The following is a 24,249-nucleotide window of genomic DNA, read 5'->3' on the forward strand; positions in this document are numbered from 1 at the left end:
AAGCTTTTAATTTCATTTTGAGATATTGGTATTCCCACAGAACCGTTCCTGACCAGCTCTAACGCTGGAGCGTAGATGGACGGGTTTTGTCTGTGTTAGCCTCACGGTTGGACTCGATGATCTGAGTGGTCCCTTCCAACCTAGACAATTCTATGACTGCAGATTTGTTTTCTTTTCGGTCATGTTTTTTCTATAACTTATTTTATTAAACATAAAACAAACTTCCAATACGACGACAGATTTTGGTGAGGGTAGCATCCCAAAAAACACAGGGCGCCTCAAGCTTTTGCAAAACCACAAACAACCCACAAAACCAACTAGTATCTCGCCATTTATTCTGTCCAATCTGTTCTACAACTTGACATGGTCAGTTGGCAAAGCATTTTACCCTAATGAATAATTTGGAGCATTTAAAACAGCCCCCACAATCAACTCAAAAGTACCGCGTGGCCCCGTATGTTCCGTCGGCTGCCCCACATAAAGGTGCAATCGGTGTCCAGAAGGGCTGGCAGAGGCACCGGGTTTTAAGAACTACATTTTAGTAAAAATCTAACGATTACACAAACACAACTAAAATTTAGTTATATGCTTATAACTCAGTACTGGAAAAAAAAAAACAAACCAAAACATCTCTCTAACACCACCACTTCAAATTAATAACTGGCAAAATTGCTAAAAGGAAAGGAATCTCCTCGAAAGGCTTTGCAATAAAGCAAACAACGGGGTTATTTAAACATCACAGTCACCAGCATTATAACTGGATCAAAAGCTTCTGCCATGTTTTTATTGTCCATAGGCCTTGGGAAAAGTTGCTTTTGCTTTCATTAATAACACTCTATTTGATACTCGCTGATTTGAGTTCAACTGCGCTCGTACCTCCATTCTACTCCTGGGGCAAAGGGAAGTGCTAGGCTCTAAAATAAAATCCTCTCGAGATTTGCTCTCTAACTTCTAGTGACTTTTTATCCTCTTCATGTTTCAAACTCGTTTCTAACACGAGCCAAGTAAACGACCCCAAATGGCAAAGGTCACCCAGTACGGCTACTGCTGGAGTGGATAATAGGAAGGAAAGCCCATTACACTAGTTATTTTTCCATTAGATGCCACTGAACAAATAGTGCTCTCCTAAGTGGAGTCTTGGCTTGATTCTCCTTTGTAATTAGAGCAGTTCTCCAGTTCACAGTCCTATAAAACCCATCCAGTTACCTGAACGCATTTTACCCAGCCTTGGAAGACTGAAAAAAGCTGAAATATCAGGTGTGATAATTCAGACCAGAATTCGCACGGTTGGGAAGGACGTGACCTGGCCAGGGGATCACAGAAGCCGGTGTCAGGAGCAGTGGAGGTGGCAAACGGCAAAAAAGTGTTCACTGATTCCCACAGTACTAAAAATAAGAGGGATCTGACAAGCTTCAGAGGTAGAAAAGTTAGAGCACAGAAACAGAATTTCAACATTCAGAATAATTAAACTGTGGGATCATCACCATGGGATATAATGGAGGCAAAATACAGAAGTGGCTGTCATTCAAGATTATATCAATTAATACCTTTTATTTGCTGAATAACTAAAAAAACACCCCCCAATTGTCAACTTAACCTCTATTTTTTCCAGTATTACACGAACATTGGAGGATTTTTTAATGTTAAACAAAATGGTTTAAGTTTTAAACTTTTAATCCCTTTAAAAATAGACAATATGTATTTTGGCAGTTTCCACGATGCAATGGCACTAAGAGCATTATATTATGAAGATAATCAGCTGATATAATTTGATTTCTCCCAAACATTTTTAATTTCATTTAAAGGTATTTCAAGAGAATTAATAAATTGTTTTGCTGATCTGTTAAACAGCCCTTTCTGTGAATAAACAATTTAATGAAATGGTGTTATTCACCTCTCTATACCACAGATGGAACATTGTTAATTAACTATTTATCAGGGCGACGTGCCTACCCCTCTGCCAAGATTTAAATTTCAAACACGCAAATTCACCTCAGGATCCGTCACCTTCCATGGTGTTGCAGTAAGGATGCTTCAGGACGCGTGAGGATGTGTTGTTAGTGGCCAAAAATGGGAACGTGACATACAGAACTTGGGAGCTTTTTCACTAACCCCGTTAGAGCAGCCATTTGATCCCTCCTTTTCCACGTCTTACCGTGATTATTGTTAAAGCAGTTTGCGACTCTTGGACTTAAAGGATGCTTTTACAACTGTCATTTCGGCAACAAGTCACTGAGTTGGCGTGTTATGCAGTAACAGTTCCAAACAGAAGCAAGAATAAACATAAAACAAAACCCGTTTCATAAAGTCCAAAGCAATTTAGGACGATTCCACTCAAACACGACTGCAGCAAGGCATTTCTGAAAACTTTGCTCCCCGTGTTTAATAAGATCCTGCACTTCAGACAGGGCCATAACAAAACCAGGATGGCCTTTTACGTCTCTTCACACTCCGTCACCCAGTTGTGAAGATGAACTTATTAAATATTGAAATCCCCAAGTCTTGCCTGGAGCCCAGAATCATGTATTGCAAGCCAGGCATTTTAAGCTGTACGTGTTAATTGCCGCAGAAGTACTTTCCCAGCCGCCCCCTTCTCCACCTCCCCTCCCTTTCAGGGAAAAGGGCTAAAACACACTCATGTGGACAAAACCTTCAGCTCAAATGAAATTACCGAGTCCTAGTAAGATTGGATTTCACGCACAGGTGGCTCTTGCAGGTGTAAAACTAAAGGAAGATAACTCAGTGCTGACTGGCTGCCTTTACTTAATACTGTTGTTCGAAAGGATATTGCTGTTTAAAAAAACCTATCTAAGCATGGAATATGCAGATCAGCAAGTTTTGACTTTTTTTTTTTTTTTGTCTCAGGACTATAATTTACACTAGAGCAAAATCGCAGCCCAAGCTGAGAACCCATCTCGCCCCAAGCCTCCTCTTCTCCAGACACAATTAGATGGTTGCACTGGGTGCACTGGAGATACCACACCACCAGTAGCTACTCGGGCTCTGGCATTACCCGTGTCTCAAAATTCATGCTGGTACACACTACAAACTTAAAGGCAATTTGCAGAGAACGTTTTAGAGCTACGTTTCTTGATTTCCCTCCGTATACTGTTCTTTCTTCAGTATCCAGAAAACACCTTCTGTACTACAAGCAAAGGTATATAAAACCAGCAATAAAATCGTGCCCTAATGCAATCAAGCTTTGCAAACCCCAGCTAGGCAACGCAAACAGGGCTTTTTGCCCAGCACAGGTAAATAGGTCCTAAAAACCAACACATGAATAAGGCAGAGAAGGAATCTGAAAACATACAGAACCGACCCTTGCAAAAGATGACATTTTAATGGGAAGTGGCACAGTGACAGGAAAATTCGACGGGAGACTACAGACAGAAATAAAAGTCTTACAAGATTAGCATGCCCTTTAACAGTTGCTGCTTAAGGACTTTTCTGCTTGGAGAAGTTAGTGCTCAGCCAACTAAGGCATGTATTTCCAGCACGCGCGACTCCCCAGTAATTTCCTACATCAATAATCTGAAGCAACTCCATGCTAGACAGCTTTCTTTAAAAAGAAAGTCAAATCAGTAAGTAAAATGAGCATGTATATTACACGCGATCGCTGTACAGTGATAGCACAGTTAATATTAATTATCAAGGCTACATATTAAAAATTTGAAGAACTTTTAAGTAGCCTGTGTCATAAAGAGATGGCTTTTGATGCGCAAGAAAAGCAACTACCTGAGAGGTTAGCTCTGAACTCATACATGTTACTTCACGCTAACGTCATGTAAACAGCTCGGACATATTTTAAATGCTGCATGAGCGCTAATGTTTTTGTTGTAATACAGTACGAGTTACCAGCATCTTCGACAGACGCAAAAAGACCCCAAGGCATGGGAACACAAACTGTAGTTGCCACAAGCTGCCAGTCCATGAGCTGGGGAAGAAAATGGAGGAATAAAGCGAGAGAGGCCGCGCGCCCAGCGGGAGGTTGGCAGATGAAATACGGAGGCTAAGACCCACAATAGCTGCGTGTCAAGTCCAACGTGGTGATAGTCAATCTGTGGGTCTGAGATCAGGTGCTGGCATAAAGTGATTTATTTTAACTGAACAAAGTGTCTTGCCCCCTGAGGTCCGAACATAAATACAGCCGAGCTTCTTTCAGGCAGAATCCCAAAAGCAATCCTATAAATTGTGCCTCATTTTAGGAAGGTGTTTTCAAGGGGAGAAACAAATAAAATAAAATTTTAAAACTTCTCTCAACTGCAGGTACATTTCACAGTTTTACTTCCACGACAAAATGCTGCCAGGCTCATGCCCCAATTCTACACAAAGCAAACCTCTTAATTCCATGCAGGTAATTCAACAAGCCACACCAAACATTATTATAAACCCACAGAAGAGAATTACCTTCTTCCCTGACAGTTTCTGAGGACAATCTTCTCAAACAGAAAAAAAGAATGTTTGGGGTTTTTTTTAATGTTTAAAGAAACATAGCCACATTCAAGACTTTAGTTTCACCAGAAGCTCTCCTACGCTTGCAGGATACGTCCTTGGCACACAACAATCTCGCTAAAGAAGAGAGACAGAGGGCAAGAGAATTCCACGGTATTCTGGAGCACGATCCTCTCAACCATTTGCATCAGGATCAACCAGCAGTGAATCCAGCACATCCAACGCAATTTTCCATACCTAAATTGCAGGCTTGTGGAGAGCACAATAAACAGCTTACTTATCCCCCATGCAAACAGTTGAACTACCATTATTCTGAATAGCACGTCTTTTAATACAATTACCCAGCTTTTCGCCCTGAATGGAGCTAAGAAAAGGCTAGCTACAGAACGTGCAGCTGCATACCTGTGCAAAGCAGAAAATCGCCTCCTTTATCAGTGTTCAGCTTTACCTCTATTGAAGGTGGGCGCCAGTGGGCTTAGTCAGCTGCTCCCATCAGCACTGGTGTTACTGGCGTGAACGGGAAATGGGTAGAGACCTGCCTCTGTGCTAACTGCCCAGATTCACGTCTCCTACGCCACATTCACAGCGTTTCGGTTGGAAGGAACAACTTGAATTCCTAGGGCTGCACAGCGCAGGTGGGCTCATGCGCCACGTGCTGCTGGAGGACTTCTCGTGGCTGTCTGAAACTCCCAACGCATTCCCTGTCCGGGTCTGCCGTTGGGTTCCGTCACTGACTCGGGCGCGTTGTGTATGACACGGCAGTCACGGTGCTGTGCCAAAAGGCAGCAGGCTATGTAATGACACCACGGAACTTCAAAACTAGATACACAAAGCCCAGGCCAGTGAATATTTCATGCTAAAACCTGTTCTACTGGCCTGTGATTTTACACATTGTGTTGTCTACGCTATTTTCTCCAAAAGGAAAAAACCCTCCTTGTTCTAGAGAGAAGCAATAATTTATGGCTTGCATTTACTGCTCTGAACTATAAGAGAGAGTGAGATGAACCAGCTCGACGTCCCCGTTCCCCACCTCCTTGTTTCCTGCAGGCAGTCAGCCGATACCCGCAGCTCCCAAGCCAGAACATAGGGTGCGGTATCTCATCAAGAGCAGATCTTAACACCCCCCTCGCTCCAAGACAGGGACAATTAGTGAATCGCGCAGCCTAACCTCTCACTTCTTGGCTGAATTACTCCTCTTCAATTTTTCTTTGTGCTGTTTTATCCCCTACTGAAAGTTACATTTCCTTAGAGCACCCTAAACCACCCCTTCCCCATGGGTGCACATACCTTTCAACTGCTCTTACATAACTTTTATAGTCCAATTTTAAAAATTGCTTAGTGAAGCCATTCATACTTTGTCACTTTAATCTCCCCTTATAAATCCAACCCTCGATCTTCATCATTTTTGCTGTCCTTCCACAGCACTCTATTCCTTAATTTCTGTTCTCTTGGGCAAGTTGAGAAAAGAAGATATCAAATATTTGAGCGTGTCCTACATTTTGCAAATTGTAGTAGCAGCTTTGGTGTACTATTCTGACCCATTGTGTTGTTTACTTTGCCTGTTGACTGCACTCTTTTGCTTAAAATCTCACTAACCTTTCAGCAGGGAAAGGATAACCAGATAATTAAAATACTGAATACTAAAAAGGTCATCATAATACTGTACAACACCTGAGCTACTACAATGTATTACGTATGAAAATTGTTGTATCTCACGCTTCTGAGAAGACAGCAAGAGAGAAAAAGAGCAAAGGATGGAGCATTAATCCATTCAAGTGTCAGAGACTGCAATGAAAGAAGAAAAAACACATTCTGAACTACCTAACGTTTTGATTTGGTTTTTTTTCCTAAGGAAATAGATTTCCCCTTACCTGCTCTGAGCTAAATATTCGGAATAAAGCAACCTTTCAAAAAGATCCGAAATAGGGAAGAAAGTCCGGCCTGGAACAGAATGAGTTGGAAGACTCTGCTACAAATAACTGAAGTATTTACTCCAACCTTTGCTTCCTTAATATCCTGATAGCGTTAGTGCTGCTTATATGATGATGGTATGTACACCAAAATGAGACATGGGAAGAAATGACCTTTCTCACAGAGGTTTTCAGTTGCAATAGACAGGGCAATCAATGGTGGAAGACACTTTGTTATTTATGCTCAGGAACAAGGACTACAAAGTTGCTGAAAATCCTGCAGAGAGTTTCAACAGCACCTACACAGTAGTTGCATTTCCATTAAATAATGTCTGAATGAAAAAAATCAGCATTTCTAGAAATCAGTCAGTATTGGGAATCATGTTGGATTAATGTTGGATCACGTAACACCACGCCTTCAGCTAAGACAGTGGCAAAACTGAAGTTCTCCACAAAAAGTGCATCTAATGTTGCTTTTCTAGTTTTTTCGAAGGGAATAATAAGTTACAGCATTTCCATAATAAAAAACAGAAATCTCTTTTGCCGACTTGCCACTGTTATAAAAGTGTTGAAGTGTACAAACATCAAGAGAGGAAATCTCAAAATATTTCAGAGTTTTGCGATTACAGCTTTCTGTTATGTCGTATTTTTGTTACAGTGAAAAGAATATATATTTTAGCTGTTGAAACACACAAAGTCCATTTTAAAGATATTTACAGAACAGAATTTATCCACAGCTTTTTGGATGACAAGTTCTAAGTAAAAAGAAATTAATGTTTCATTCAATGGAACAGATTCTGGTTTATGTGTCCTGCTGCAAAGGGGGTATAAGAGCATATGTGGTACATACATGTCTCTCTTTACGGCCCGGCCCCTTCTTTACAATGTTTACAAGGTCAAAAATGATACAAACACTAAGTTTTAACTACATTTATGTGGGTTGGCAGGGTAAGTGACAGCTATCAGGCTGCAAGGGAACTGTTGAATGAGGATGAATTTAGTCCTTTAGCTATGCAGCTGTTAGAGACTGAAAGCTTTGAACTGGAAGATGGAAAGGCAGTGGCAGCAAACCAGGACTTCATTCATCAATTAAATTCATTTTTCATAGTAGTGTAATGAATATCCAAGGGAGTGTTTAATGCCAAGCACAGGAAATAAATAAAGTGGAGCAAACTTACAGTTGAGAATGAGGATCTGGAGAAGCCTTCTGCAAGCTGGAGAGACTGCCGTTTTCTTGCCCAACCATCCATCCTTCACAGGAGAACGCATCTATTTCTGTAAGAAAAGAGAGGTCACTACGTTACAATATGAACAAAGAACAAACTTGGCTGAAGTTCGGCTCTCTAACGTTCAGCCTAGGATTTTAGCTGTCCTCTTCAAACACGTCAGCAAAGGTTAATACAGCCATCGCCCAAAATGCGGGCTAGGAAATAAAAAAAGGAGTGCTCCCTGCTAAGAACTGACTCTCTCAGTTCCCCTAAGCTATCACAAGTCAGGTATTAGCTTTTATTTCATACCAATACCAAACAACAAAACGCAATCTGGACTTACAGGCTTGGGTCTGTGATGTTGTACAGCCCTTGTTCCTGTGGGTCTGAGCTGGTGTAATAATTCCTGCCCCTCAGGGGCTGCTCTGAAACGGCACCACGGGAACGTGACCGTATTGTTTACAGACCCAACTTAGGTGTTTGATGAGCTCGGTATTTATCTATTGCTAGTTCTCAGAGGGTGCCAGCTCGCATGTAGACATACCACAGGATCCTTGGAAAGTGCCAGCCTAAGACGACTCACTAAGTGGAACACAGGATGCTTCTCTGAACCGGGAAACTTTCTCTTCTCACACTAGTATTGATATCCATGCTGAGCAAATAGAAAGTCATCACAGAAAATGATGTATTCAGCATTTTTGGCACTTGAGAAGCTGAAGACTTTTTAGAGTTTACTTGTCATTCAAAGGGACTCACCAAATATCTTTTGCAATTATTTTTAGGTCCAAAACCAATGTGTGAGCAGTTCACTCAAAGCATCACGGAAATTATTTATGTTTACAATTTGTGAGTGAGTACCAGGATGACAGCATGTAACAGAAAGGACATTTCAGCTCCATTTATATTCTGTCTCACACTTCCTATTTAACCGCGGGCAAGCTGCAGTCTTCCCTGAGCTTCTCCTCCTTCTCTGTACATTGCTCTGGGCCAAACTCCCTCTGGATAACTGAGAGCAGAATTTGTTTTCTCTTTTAGGGTATATGTAAAAAAAAGCATCACTTGGGAGCCTATCAAGAAACTTACTTCAAGCTCTGAGGAACCGAACAGCTACCCTTGATAAGGTAAACAGACCTCACTTACTACGTTAAAGTACATAAAAAAGAATTTATGCCAGATACTGCTGTCATCCTGGTAGACACCTGATAGGACAATTACCAGGTGAAACAAGTACTTACGATACTCAGAAATATTGACATAGCACGTGAGATGATCATTACCTAAGTGAATATGGAATAAGAGGTGCTGCCATATGTTTTATTTCCCTTCTGTGTCTGTCTTAAGTTGGAAGAATATACTTGAATTTCTTTTTCCTGAGTCAATGCCAAATAACAGCATCCAAATCCAGTGTCTAGAGAATTACTTAGATTTTCTATTAATTACCAGTTTAAAATATTTTTTTTAAAACATATTATAGCAATGGGTAGTTACTAAGTGGGGTTTTTTTAAACGTACGGGGGGGGGGTTGGACTAGATGACCTTTAAAGGTCCCTTCCAACCCAACACATTCTATTATCCTACATATCATCATCAGTAGAACGTCTAGCACAGATGGCACCAGTAGAAGAAAGGCTAAAAGAAGTGAGGAAGAATATATTCAGATGACATAAATGGGTCCAACAGAACTCATATCTAGGGGGTTGGCCCCTCTGGCACTTATGTTGGGCAGCATAGTCTCTGCTTCCTTACTATTCCACGCCACAAAAACCAGGCAGCTGACCGAAATCTGTGCCGGCTGTCCCAGCCTAAGGTCAAACCCTTCTTGGGCCCTTCCTCAAGTGCAGAGCAGGGGTGCGCGGGCAGCTGAGGCCCCTGCTGCGGCTTTCCTGACCTTCCTCCCTCCTGACGACAGAGCACTCCCAGATTCTTTCTCTCTCCTTTCTGGACCTCTGCCACGACGCTGAGCGCTCTCAGTGAACGCCAGAACCACAAGCACAGACCAGTTTTTCAGCAATTTCCGCACATGTTGCTTTCTAGCAATTACTGGAGCGGAGGATGCATCCAGCAATGCACTGGAGGTGCAAACTAAGGCAAATTAACGCTCTCCTGCCAGCTGAAGAAGGGACAGTAATCCCAGCATTGCTCTGCCTGGGAATACTGCGCTCTTCCTCCAAGGCAAAGATTCATCAAGGGGACTGGGAGGACTGGGAAGCAGAGGGAGAAAGGGGAAAGGGAAGCTGGAGGGCATATATCACCCCGGAGAAAACTGAACCCATTGTGCTGCAACGGAAAAAAAATAACACAGTTTTGTCCCAAAAGCTGGTTCTTCTCTAAATTTTTCATCATTAGACTATTTTAAAAAGACAAAAAGACAACATTATCATGATTTGTGTTTGCCTTTGATGCTTCATTTTACTTAAATCACTTTCCCCTTCACTTCTCACATAGTAAGTCATTAATAATTTCGTTTTGCAAATCACAGTTAAATAAGAGTAGAAACAGACACAATAAATTTCTAGATAAGTAACTTGAAAAGATATAATCAATAAAATCCTGGGTGGCAATAACGCTACCATATTAAATTTACGGCATCTGTTTAAACAATACTTTCCTTCCTCCACTATTCTAAATGTTGCTTCAGGAGGTCTTTTTATAGACTATATTTTTTCTTTTATGGTGGGACTGTAAACAGGCAGTTAAACTAATATTTTGGTACGTTCAGCATGCTGGGCTCCATTTTATGGAGTCTTTCAATAAAAGCTCGTTGCAGCTTCGAACGCCCTCTTACAGCTTGAAAACTGGAACTGCAGAAACTTCTTTTCTACTATACCCAGACTCAACATTGCATGAAGACGGGTCACTGTGCTCCACACGGGATGCATTAGCAGAATACAGGGAAAAACAGGAAAATGGTCTAAACAAAAACTCAAGCAAAATCCCTTTGAGCAAAAGTCTTTAGTTTTACACCCAGGACGTAGGCCAAAATAAAAACTAGAGCACAGGGAAGGCTGCTTCTCCAAGAAGCAGAAGGTTAGATGGAATATATAGGGTTTTTTAAAAACTAGAAACTCTTCTTCATCTTCAAATACACCAGACAACCTGCCCTTTGTTCCAGATACAAAGGAGAAAAAACTGCTCAAAAGAGAAAGCTAAACACAGATCAGGTTTGCAGGTGTGACCTCTCTGTTGGACGAGGAACCACTGCACTCAGGCGTGTCCCATGTCACCTGTGGGATCACCCCAGTTTAGGGGGAGTAAAGCAGCAGCAGAGCCACCATCTGAGCCCAAAGCACAAACGGGAACCGTCCTGCGGCATACGGCAGAACTGCTTCCCGTTTGTCCCTTCCCATTGCTAATTCAGGCATACGACGGGTTCAATGTCACACAGGACACAAGGAACATGCCCTGACAAACCCACTCCTCAAGCAAGATTTAAATGCTGACCAGCCCCAAAATTTGAATTTTACGTAGATGAGAGGAAGCCTCGGTACCCAGTAAAGATGAGGGTTGTGAACTCTAAGGAAGCAGCAGAGCTGGCCGTGTCCCCACACACAGCCAGCCCTGGAGGGACAGACACAGCCTTAGGGAAACACTGGGGCAAAACAGAAAATTCCCTACAGGCAATTCCCTAACTGAGCGATTTAACACAGAAGTTATTCCTTTCCCACTCCAGAAGTTTCTTGAGGGCCATGTAAACAAACTCTTCTGTCTGCATCCGCTTCCTACTCATTTCCCTATAAAAAAAGAGAAAGTCTAAAATATGCAGAAGAAGTAGCCATAGACATAAATAATTCTCTACGTCAACTGCATTTTTTTGTTTGGATGGTCTGTGTCGGGCTCTTTGGGGTGGTACTTTGTCTTCCCTCTGTGTTCGTACAGCACTGAGCACAACGAAACCCTTCTGCATAACTAAAAGTAACAGTAATAATACAACAGGGGTGGAAATGGCTTTAAGCAAGGGCTTTTCACTTTTGGGAAAAAATAAGAAATAAAAAGAGATGGAAAAAAAGGATTATTTCTCCTGAAAGAGAGTGGACACAGGCTTCTAACCCAGGGAAGCAATATTGTTGTTTTAAAAGACGCCAGTATCCAGAGCTTTTGTTCCATCACTGCTCCACGTCCAAGCTGGGGCAGACGCGGGAACTTCTGCCACTGTCACAGGTTTTGAGCAAGCGCAATGATTTGCTACCCAGGCTTAAACTGCCTCCTAAAAACCAAGAGCCAGGTATTTATGTTCCAAGTACCCAGGCTTGTGGCAATTGGAAAAAAAATAAAAGGAAATGGAGGATATTAACTCCCTCTGTTTCTTATTTTTATTGTCTTTATTGATAAGGGGAATTAGTGTTAGGCTGGGAACTCTTCTCTAAGAGCTTTCGGGATTTCTCCGTGTGCAGGTGTCACGGTCTCTGTTCTGCCCCAGGTGGATGAGTTCTACAGCATTTAAAAGATTAAAAAAGCAATAAAACAAAACCAAAGGATCTTTCGTTAATTTAACAAGGCTCTGAAGAAGCAATTCAAAAATTTTATAGGGAGATTTTTCCGCAGATGTTTTCAACAGCACTCTTTTTGGTGCCTTTAATCAACTTTGGATTAAAATTACTAATGGGTAATATTTCATAAAATGTGAAAGAAACTAGACTGCTCGCCCGAGTTAGCCTTTGGTAAAGATTCCTCCCCCATAAGAGACGCATACCAAAAAACTGCACATATTTGGCAGTTTTGAACAAAAAAATTCTCTTTTTAGATGTTTAAAGCACAAAAGTAAGAACGTGCATGTTTAAATCGGAAAATTTTTCCTTACTTTATACCCTACACTTTCCATGCTCCTTTCACACACTTCCTCACGCAATTAGTTTGAGGGAGACAGAGTCAAGAGAAGATGTCATGAGAAAGGAAGGAGGGGAAAAAAAAATAACTAATGGGCTATTCATAATTTTGTAATTTGTTGTGGTTGTTGCAAATCTGAAACAAAAATCAATTTTCTCATTGACAGTCCTCTCTCTCCAAAATGTGTATATTCTGCTTTATTGCCAGCGGTTTGTCTATTGTGGGCTCTTGCATTGATTTCTCTTTTTTTTTTTTTGCTAAGGTAAGAAACCATTAATTTTGGGAAAACAGCATGAAATATTGCATACCGCAGATAAGAGAAAACCAGGCCACGTTCTGGGGACAAGGTTGGATTTTGCAGTATTTCTAAGTAGAAAAATTTACGCAACTATGTGAGAGTACCTGAAGATCAGAGAGGATCACTTCCACAGTGGCTGGAGAGCCCTAATGAGTTTGATAATAAGGGTCTGGGGAATTTGCATAGCCACATTTACATTGTAATGGTTCCACTGACATTGTGTCGCGTGTGAAGGACCTGGTAAAATGATCGATGACAGACATGACAAAGTAGAGAGCTGGCCCGTGTTTCTGTCAAGCTCGCTTTCTGCTAGATAATAGTAATTTTTGACTAATGCCTCCAAGTACAGAATTTCAGTGTATTCATCCCAGTGATTAAAACCACTCAGTTGATTTTTTCATACTATTCGAGACTAAAAATATGGTTTTACACTTAAAGCCTGCTTAGCGATTTGAAATTAAGATGGAAGCTCAGCTCCCTCGGCGTACTTTAGCCTGTCTAGTTAACCTTGGGCAAATTCCTACAGGATTCGGTTACGCAGGGGGCTGCCTTTGTCAGCCAAGTCATTTTAAGAAGTTCCCATTCTCTCTGCTTTTCTCCCCAGTCTCTCCTGTCAGGCTCCGGTGCACCCGTACGGTCCTACATCCCATACAACTACAGACCTCGCTACAGCCTCAGCTCACGCCCTGAAGTGCTTGAAAAGCACAGGAATTTTGTTGTCATTATTTCCCATAGCTGTAGAGAGCTTCTCCTTGCTGAAACCCTTCTCATTCCTTAAAGGAAGTTACAAATAGCCCACATGCAGATAACTAAATCCCATACTGGATTTGGCCCTGGATTATCAACAAGGCACAAAGATATCTATATTCCATTTACCATCTTTTGTTTGTTCTTAAATGCATCTAAGAGGTTACACCCCCTATTAACCACAATAAGAAGTGAACACGCTAAAAACCGAGTCCTAATCACTAAATAACATACTAAAAGAAAGCAGGAAGAATAAACAAAGGATAGTGAAATACCTACTAAAGAATTCACATCCTAAAGCATTTGTTCTATGCATTTTGCTTGAGCTAGTACGTAATACTGGAAATTGCACAGTGTCATACCCACGCACACCTCCTCTCCCCCATTCAGGGTAAAGTACCCATGAGTTGTAGATTACTATTTTTTTCTCATGACAAGTCTAATACTATTTGATCTGGCTACTTCTGGAAGTACTAGACTGAATAAATCTCATTTCTGTCATGTCAGCAAAGCCTGACAGGGCATGAGTAGTTTCCAACAGTCTCGATTTGCAGGTGCAGCACCACACAGGTCACCACGGGAAGGCACTACCCCGGAAGCAAGGCAGTATTTCTGCTTACGTCAAAAGGACGGGAAATCAAACCTTAATCTGGAAGACCTGAAGTATGAATAAGGGATCCCCGACATAGTACCAGAGTAGTAAAAAAAGCAGGTACGCATTTTTTCTTAAAATATACTGAACATCGATATACAAATATTGGCCCATCATCACGTTAACGGTTGTTGTGACCAGAGATTCTATGTAACACTACTACATAACCCTGCTTACCTACCAAGCACTAGCTACACACGTAAGATTGTGTGACACTATGAATAATGGAAAAAAAATATGAAAAAAATATGAGACAAAACTAGACATCCAACAAACAATTTCTATATTAATTTCCAGGGCAATTCTGTCACTTGAAGTTGGGAGGTCAGTTTTTACTACAGAGGCATATAAATAATGCTTGATCTTTCTTTGCAATCATCCTGCCTCTCTCAAAAAAAAAAAAAAAAAACAACAAAAAAACAACAAAAACCCAACAAACCAAAAAAACCCAGTAGAACAAAAAAAAACCCATTTGGCAAGAAAATGACAGTTGATCTTGTCAGCTGCTGTGACACCAGCAACCTCCCCTCATTTGTCAGCCTCGCAGCTCTGCCAGAAATGCATGTCAGCAACCCAGGCCTATGTGCCCCAGCTACCAGGAAGATGATTTAGCCATACGTGATTAGTAAAGATCAATATTACTTTCTAAAGAAGGCCACCTACAGGTCCCCTCCAGCCAAGTGGAATTAAGGAATGTGTATTTTCGCAGAGGAGCAAGAAGAGAGCTGGGGCTCCTGCTGCATGGCCAGCCCCCCCTGCCCCACCGCGCCGCGGGCACAGCCAGCCGTACCGGGATGGGGTCTCCACAGTCGGTTCAGCAGTGGCTAAATGCTTACAAGCACACAGATGTCCTTTTGTTTTCAAATTAAGCCTTACAGCATATTTATAAACAGATGCTCAACATATATTTGTAGGAATAAATGTTCTGGTGTAGGGTGAGGCTCCTGCCCTGGGCTGAGGGGTCAGAACATAAAAGCCTCTACAACAGTTCATCTCTCAGACTAAACTGAATCAGCTCTGCACAAGGGTGATTTCCACAGTCAGGACCTAGCTGGGCACCAACAAAAAAATCAATGGAAGTTTGTTGTTGGCATAAATGAATCCAGAATGACATCCTCAGGCTCCTGGTTTTGCAGTACAAAAAGCAACCCGAACCAGAGAAACACCCCGGCAGGGATTTAAGGATGCATCTTCAATATTTTCATCTGCTTTGCGGAGTTGCTTAGTATGTTCTTTGCAGTCTTGAGCCTGAATTGTCATGCTGGCAACATTCAGAGCCAAGCCATGGCTGACCCCAGGTGCAGCTGGACAGAAAGGGATGAGCAGAAAGAAAACCCCAAGACAGCAGCGCGGTTTCCAGTGGAAATGCTGCAGGAGTTGGTTATGGGGCCATACAACACAAAAACCATTCTTGAAACAAGGCTGGGAAGAGGCGCTTGGAGAAGAGAAGAGGAGCCTGCTTGGTGGCTTCCCAACCAGACACCGATGTCACTGAAACAGCTGTGTTCTCTTCAACATTGACTGTTCCCAGTGAGGTGGGAAGCTGCACAGAAAACCTCTCCGCAGTTCCCGAGCGGAAATCAAAGCTCCACTCTAACGGCCTGTAGCCAGGGAGGGCTCCTCACCATATTCCCATCAAACTGCTTTATAGGAAGCGAAATCAGCCAGCCGCACAAGCCCAGAAACAGAAGGTATAAACAAGAATGAAAGAAAAATAAGGTTAATAATTGTACTTTAAAGGTTATAACTCTCTATCTCTGTATGCAGAAAAAAGTCTGCCGGTAAGACCTGGACAGCTCAAGGGGTCTTTTATCCGCAGATAAGTTCAAAGCCAATTTCTGTTAATAGCCACTTAAAGTTCATTTCTATTCAAAAGCCATTAGGTATCATATGCATGTACAAGCTTTGACACAAAATTAGTTGCAGCGGTGGAAATTATCTTGGAAATATCTACAAGAAAAAGACTGACACTACATAGTTCATAAGCAGGTAATTCAAGCTATGACCCAACTTTATCATCTTCTGGGTAAAGACTGCTGTCTAACAAGATTCTTTAGATGCTACGGAGAGGAAAATAAATGAAAACTACTACGGATTGTTTTATTAAATTAAACATTATTGTATAATGTTTTATCTATATCAAAAATTTAAACATTATAATATATTACTATATATTTAAACATTATATGCACACAAGGCAATGCTAAATCATACTGAATTATTAGAAGTGATCGTTACTGTGTTTGCCTCTCCTGGACAACCAATGGTTGTAAAATTCAATACAAAGTGTCTTCTTATTCCCTACGTGAAACGTTCTGGAATGCTAAGCAGATAACTTTCGTTAGGGAAGAAAGCATGCCTGATGAAGTCCAAGATGCACGCTGACTTCTGTCAGACTTAAGAAACGCAAAATCAGAAGCTCTGTCTAATCTGCCATTGGGGCTGTAATCTGTTCTGAGAGAAACCTATTTGCCATATGTTGATTTATTTTTAGCCATACAAAAAATCATTATGAAAATCAGGATGGCAGAAATCCTCAGCTGTAAAGAATGGCAGTCACACTGAAGGCAGGACGAAAGCACGTATATACTCTGTGTTTAGATCCATTAGACTTCAGTGTGATGGCAGAGTGACCAAGCAGTATCAGTAGGGATCCAGAAGTCACTTGCTAGAGCTGTGATTTGTACTCCTCCCAAAAGCCAGCAATGCAAATCACTATGAGTGTGGTCTAATGTACAGAGGGGCAGATTTCGGAATTTGGGATTCTAGTCCCCGCAGTTTTACTTACCTGTGGGCAATGACATTGTTCTATTTCAATGTGCTTTGAGAACTAGGTTAAAGCAAAAAGAAAGAAAAAATATAAAAAGAAATAAAAATAAGGATGTAAAAGCTAGTTACATAAACCTGTGAGTTCCCTTGAACTTCCATGCTCCCATCCACTTTGGGTTTAATCTGCTGGTTATTGCCAGACCACATTCTACCTCCTGTTGTACTGATAAAAGCCTTTTACTGTCTGAGATACAGTTACATGTATAAGACAATCTATGACTTAAGGAACCAGCTCCCACTCACACAATGTTGCAGCAAATTCCTTTGTTCCATTCCAGGAACAGGGCTGTTTGGAAGACGATGATTTTTGGAGGTCTCGGGCATGAAACAGAGCGCTTTTCTTGGGTTAAAGGATCAGGCAAGCGGAGGTGCGTGTGCTCCGTTGTACATGCACAGGAAACGCCTTTAGGACACTTCCAAACTAGTCTGGGAGAAGCTTTAATGACATTCTGTTCCAGCAGAAAACAGGGATAATATGAAAAGCAGCCTCAAAAATTAAACGTTTTAAAATCAAGAGACCTAGATAATGTGTATGCAAGAGTTAAGAGAGCTGGTCCAGAATCTTACTAGATGCCCAACAGTAGCTTTTAGCATACCCTGTGAAATCAAAGAAGTCCAGAGAACGTAAAGAAATAGTATCATCGCAGTATCTTTAAAAAGGTTAAGTGGGATGATCTTGTCACTCTGGGCAATAGCTATTAGAATAGGTAATAAGGGATTTGGTTAAAAAAGGTAATATTCTAAACGTCAGTCATATCCAGCCATGGAATAAAGACCTCATCAATCTGCTGTTTTTACAGGATTATATGAATGGATGACAAAAGCAAAATGTTGATATAATCTATGCAGACATTTGTAATAAATTCGGCACTGCATGACCACTTTATAAGTTAGAATAATGTTAAATTAGAAAGGCGCATATTAAATACACTTTTTGTATTTAAACGACAGGCCTCACACTGTAACGGAGATGTGCAAATAAGAAATTCTTGTCAAAAGTTTGTGATTCCAGCAGAATACTGTGATTTGCTCTCTGTCCTGTGCTAGTTAACTGCATTATTAATGGCTTAGAATAGACATAAGTGACCATTATGCTGACAATGAAACAAGAATTAGAGAAGTGGTTCCTGACAGAGGACAGGAGATGAGGATGAAATTAAGGAAAACAATGGAATAAATCAAAGGAAATGTGATTTTAGTTTCCTGCTTGTGACTTGGGGGAACGTTTCACTTTTATTTACGTGAAAATACTTCCAACAACAGGATCGAGACCTGGATTTTCCCAAAGCTCTAAATGGTTCTTCCAACACCTCTTAGAGGCAAACAGGGGAGTGAACCTGATGGAAGGAATTTATACTGGGGGAGTGTTTTTTGTGGCTGCTCAGCACAGACAGATCCTGCGGATCTCTCCAGCCTTCTGTATCTCTAAATGATTAATACAGCTTGTGCTGCCTGCTTTCTGTAAACAATTGGCTCAAGCTAAGAAAGGACGGTTAATTCCACTACACCAGAAATGCAGAAAAATGCTAATTATTATTTTAAGTTTCTCTCTGAATAAACTTTATTAATGGTTTCTTCCTCTGCATGCAAATTTCAACAACTCTCACACTGTAATTAAATTAGCATTGTTTATGCTTTAGAGTATTTAAAGTCTGAAATTACAGGCAATAACTATAAAATAGGGTGATAATTAATGATAATAACTCATTCCTGCAGAAACTGGGCTGAAGCTTAGCAGTTACGACACTTTTTATTCCCAACAGCTACTTTATGGTACTTGAAATTACTTAGTAATTCTCCTAAGCTAATTTTTATTACCATGCAAAACTTTCAGTAGTACAGGGGCAGGTTATTTGTGTTCACATTTAGATTGCTAGAGTTTTAGATCATTTCTGACCGCTTTTTCTGTGGCACTGAAATATATCACAGAAGAGGATCTGACTACAAGTAGACGCCTTGGCCAGACACCAAAGACCTTGGACTGAAGCTTTATGCCATGTTATGTGCTGTGTCTGGCTCAGCAGCTGGAGTTAATGACACTGGACACAATAGCTCTGGCCATTCCCACCCAAGCACGTTTCTTCACCGAAGGAAACTTCTCACGCAACTTTGGCCAACAACAACAGCAAAAGTCTAGGGGAAAGACGAGCCTAAATTCTCCTAGTTGTAAAAGCTGGTACAGCATCTAAATCTTCACAAGTTTTTTGTGTTTTAGCATGGAACAAAGCTTTAAATCATGGAGACTACAGTAAAATTGCTTTTGCTTTTTAAAAAATGGGGCCTCATACACTACATAGTCGAGGGCAAGAGATCAGCACGGCAGCAGCAGCAGCTGAGGGATGACTAGAGATGCTCGAGATAAAAACTATTAACTCTCCAAACTCCAGCTTCCCAAAAATCACAGGACTGAAAGGATTTTGAATGATCTGTTTGTCTGTTTTGATAGAGATCTGATACATTGTAAACTTCTCTATATACAAATAGTAAAGAAGTAGTTGCACACAGGAAAGACAAGAAATATTAACCATCAGCGTGTCGGTGCTTTCCAGCTCTAGGTTTATGAAGTCAATACAGAATTGAAGACTCCCTCAAATGCAGCTACATCCTTCAGAAATAAACAAATCCTTCACTCAAAATGAGTGCCAACTATCTGCAAAGGTGGAATTAGTTTGTCCAAGACCTAGATCAAAATGTTTCCCCAGAGAATTCTCTCCCAAATATTTTTCTATTTCAAGTCCCAAGACTGCAGCTGCTTATGAGACCCTCACAAGAAATGAGACTCTCAGCTGATGTAACTCCACGGAGTATCAGAGTGGGTTCAAAAGAGCTACAATGAGCCGGTTTGCCAGACTACGCAAATACATACAGAAACATCCAAATAGCAAAGTCTAGCACTAATTTCTGTTCTCGTCTGTTGATCCGAGAACTACTCTAGACAGGATCTCCACATACACCATTCTGCAGTACACGCGCACACGCCATCCCTGCACATGAAGTGCCACCCATCAACCCAACTACTGTAGGCAGCCAAGCACGCTGCAGGAGAGCAGGCTAACCACCTGCGATTGTGAAAGGACGCACAGTGTGAACAGAAGTTCTTCAAATCGCGAGTTCTGATACACGTCAGCGTGATTTGTATGACATGAAGTGAAACAGGTCCACCCTGCCTTGTAAATGCCTAATAAAAGACAGGCACTGAAGAATTTATGGCCCAAACAGACAAGATCGATACAGTGTGAGACTCTCCTCTTGAAAAGTGAGGAGAATTAATTGCTAATATTACAGCCTAGAGCCAAAGTAGAAAAGCCGAAGTCGCTGGACCCGTACTCCTCAATAGCTATTCAGTTAGCCAGGCATCTATGCTACTTTTCCTATACAAGAAGGATTTAAATCCAATTAGCCTCCCCATTTTGTTGGCAATGTCTGTCTATGTATTTACATCACACTGTGGTATCTCAGCATCTGTTCCAGGAAATCTTTCTGAGCACAGCTAGGTCACTCTGTGTCCATCCAGTCAATTATTTTAGGAGTGGTTAGAGATTTCCACTTTTGCAAAAGTAGTTTCTTGGCAACTAATAGAGCTCAGAGGAGACATCCCTCTTGATTAGCGCATAGATCTTTACTCTGACACCCCTGAACTTTTTATGGTTGGTTGGAAGTTCTGCAGGCACACAAGAGAGAACAAATTCCAACCTTTATCCGCTGACAAATGAACATTTAGCTGCTGCTGCCACCTTGCTTCTCAGCTGGACACAAAAAATGTATTGGTCAACTCGACACCATTTGTGCCTTTGCCTTGTTTGGAGTGAAAGCATCCACACAAGGAACATGAAATAGCCGCAAGCACCCCACACCCAGTTTGCCCTGGTGTGAGTGATTTGTACAAGCCCCGGGTTAACAGAGCCCTTAGTGTCCTTTGGCATCCAAAGGAGCAATTTCTCTTCATCTTGTAAGAAACATCTGGGATGCTGCAGAACAGCTGGGTGTTTGCTCCCTCCCAGCAGCACAGCTGGGCTGAAATGGTAACTCAGTGGTTATTGATCCCGGCCTCCTCCAGCCATCCTTTCCTTCCCGCTTACCAAATCCCACTGCGTTTTGCTACATTTGTGTAACACAGCCTTTTTCAGTCAAGTATCTGGACTAACAAACCTGGTATTTAAATCTCTTTCAAGTAATTCGGCTCATTTAGACTGGAATGGGTTTAAAGAAAGAGCTGTAAAACAACAGGCACTTGAACAAACACCTCAGGTAGGAAAACGGTAAGAGATCCTGGAGGTACATAAGGGGCCTTAATCTCTTCAGCCAACACATCTGCAGCTAGAGAAAACAGTGTGAATAAAGCTACCATTCCTGCTTTTGTCCTCTGCTAATAGACATTCGAATCAGTCCGTTGGTAGAATCCTCTCACAAGCATCAGTTTAACTGCAGCACTTTGTATGACAAAGGGGAACTTGTGACTAAGTCAGCTCTCTCCCACATACACAGAAAGATCTTCCAGAAAGGCAGCATCCTCTCCCCAAACTATGCTGCAAATGCGTGCTTGCTCAAAATACAGGGCTGGATCCAAACTTCTGGCTCTTACTGTAGGCCTACTATGCCTATAAATTGCAAATCATTTCCAGATTATTTCCCGCGTGCAGCTGTTGAAGGTGTTGAGCTGGCAGAGTGGGGAAATATGTGTGTTGTTTATTTGCAAAGCAGGTACAGCACGAGCATCGCCGGTCCCAGCTTTCTCATGCTGCCCCTGCCAGCGTACTGTACCTCATCCACACCTGGGCTAAATTCCAGCCAGGATGGGAGAATGAATGGGGCTGCATCCTATTATCAGTCCTTGGAGCCATACAATCCCCTCAGTTTATGAGCTGTAAAATATGTACTTCTGCCTAGTGGCTTCCTAGGGCGAGCATCTTCAGCACTGAAATCAGTCGAGCTTTGCCAAGGTACACTGCTGAGAGCACAGGATGCCACAGAGGAGCTGCAGGGCTGCTAAAGGGACACAAACAACACAGACAACTCCTCTGGAAACAGGGCTGAATGGGAAACAGATTTCCTGGCATTATTTCTCTTCATCAGATGGGAACAATAAGTCGATTTTGAATATTTTTTTTTTAACTGTCCAACTAAAAATTTGATGCAGGGGAATTGTAGATACTATTGTTTACAGCTTCTCTCATTCTGAATGTCCAAAAGATTTCCAAACCTCTAAAACACACATAAAGGTTGTTACACTCATCAAATCTGTAGTATATCCCTAACATTGGACGAATTTTTACCTTCTAACATTCTCCTCTTCAAACCTTTTTTGCATTAAATGTTACTAGTTGACTATATACAAACCAAGCTCCAGATCAGAAAAGAAACCCGAGTATTTGTCTTCAGTTTCATTAAGCAGAGAATGGCCCTCTCCTCCCTTCTCAGAGACGGTGAGGGGAAATGACATTACCAAACCTATTCATTTTTCTGCCTCCTCATCCCACAATAAACAAAATAAGAGAAATATGGCCGAGCATGACCTTCCAACCACCTCAGGCTGGGGGAACATTTACTAATTTATTGGCAGTTGAAGGGGACAGAAATAAGAAGCTGGGAAGTAGAGTTATAAAGCCTGTCTGTACCCATGCGTTTTCAGCTTCTCAGTCTCAGAAGAACAAGTGCTGGGCCAAAGCATGAGCTGGCGTAAACTGATGTAGTTTCCAGAGACTTCACTGGGCAACGAATCAGTTTGAGCATTTGGAAAACTCTGAGTTGCCCAGGTACAACCCTCACATAAGGAAGAGTGGCACTTTGAGTTACTTGAGATTTTGTCTTATAGCACAAAAGTACACATTTTGTCTTTTCCAGCAGGAGCTGAGGGCAGAAATCAGCGTTGGAAATATCGCTGGAAATTGTCTCCTAGCAGTGGTGGCTGCAGTCCATGTAAAATCTAAGCCCCAGTTCAGCAAACATTGTACACCCTGACATGAACAGCTGTTATTGGTCTAATATATACATTGATATTTTAACAGATAGGCTGGAGAAACAGAGGAATTAACATGCCAAGGTCAGACAAAAAGCGGCTGATGGAAGCAGGGATACATCCAAGTCTCCTGACTGCCAATCTGATATAGCCCAGCCACTTATGCACCTGCCTCCCCGGTCTGGGAGTCCAGCCACTCCGCCAAGCATCCAACGCGTACACCAAACATTGTGGATTCAAGGCGATAACCATGGAATTAATTTCCATGCTTCCCAATCAGGGTTCAAGCACCAAAAGAAAGTCAAAACAGTCTAACATCTAAGCTCCTCCTTCTTTCTATATTAACTGCTATTGGGAAGGCTTCATAAATAAAAGATTCTCCCACTTCCAAGTTTCTATGTATAAAGCATGTTATAAATATTCGTTCTCAAGGAAGCTGCCTCCCACAAGGAAGTATTACTTCCCCTTTTTAAAATGAAGAGCTTCCTCCTTTCCATTAAAAACAAACACCAAAACCAAGCAAACAAAAATGACAAAAATTACAGCATAGGAATGGATTACCTGAAGCCCAGCTGCACATACTGGGCTCCTACAAAAGATTTACTAAGTTGGCTCTTAATTCCAAGAAAGCGCAAGGAGAGTTGCGAGTATATTTCTTTGAATGGGAAACCTCTACTCAGGCACAGCAAGCAGAAAACTGGCTGACACAGCAGCCGCAGTTGAACGTAACGGGTTACCCATATGGGCTCCTCAATCTCCAAACCAAAGCTAAAATTGCTTTATCCAGTTCCTGCTCCATTTTCTTTTCATTCCATGAAACATCAAATGCACTCCATTATTTTCCTGACCTTCCTTTTTTTTTAATAGGATACTTGCTTTTTTTTGCTGAGATTTTTTTCAACCCCTTCCTTAGCCTATACCGCTGTGAAATACGCTTAATATTTAAAAAGCACGGTGAATTCTGAAATTAAACTTAACAGCCGTCTACCTCTATATGAAAGAGAAAATAATGGTTACTTATCTATTAGATCACTATATTCAGAGATTATATGGTTACGACTAGCAGATTCTTCTTTCCTTCCTCCTTCATAGTTATGATTGGTTTCATTAGTGGAGGAAAATCTCAACGTGTAGAGAAAAATATCCCGCTGTACATTTCCTGTTTGCATTCTAGCCGGGCCATCTCTCACTTTAAGCTGCAGATAGCTCTTCCTGCTCTAGCATCTCAACACGGCTCGCAGCTCCCCCGCACAGCAAAGAGCGTTTCGCTGGGGCTGGTTTGGGAATGAATTTCAAACAGTTTGTTCACCAAATCCCCCGGGAGCTGAGGACTGCAATAACCTCAGCATCTGTTGCTCCAAGAAAAAAGTACA

The 24,249-nt window shown here is 41.6% G+C and overlaps 1 protein-coding gene across 2 annotated transcripts in view; it reads right to left on the minus strand.

Annotated features, from left to right (window-relative positions):
- LRRTM4 (leucine rich repeat transmembrane neuronal 4) overlaps positions 1-24,249 on the minus strand; it is a 571,952-nt gene that overhangs the window by 399,721 nt on the left and 147,982 nt on the right. For both annotated transcript variants that reach the window (XM_063358751.1, XM_063358750.1), the window contains one exon: positions 7,541-7,637. The gene's annotated coding sequence lies outside the window, so the exon portion shown is untranslated. The remainder of the gene's footprint in view (positions 1-7,540; positions 7,638-24,249) is intronic.

The sequence above is a fragment of the Chroicocephalus ridibundus genome, chromosome 23, assembly GCF_963924245.1.
Source record: "Chroicocephalus ridibundus chromosome 23, bChrRid1.1, whole genome shotgun sequence".
Lineage (NCBI taxonomy): Eukaryota > Metazoa > Chordata > Aves > Charadriiformes > Laridae > Chroicocephalus > Chroicocephalus ridibundus.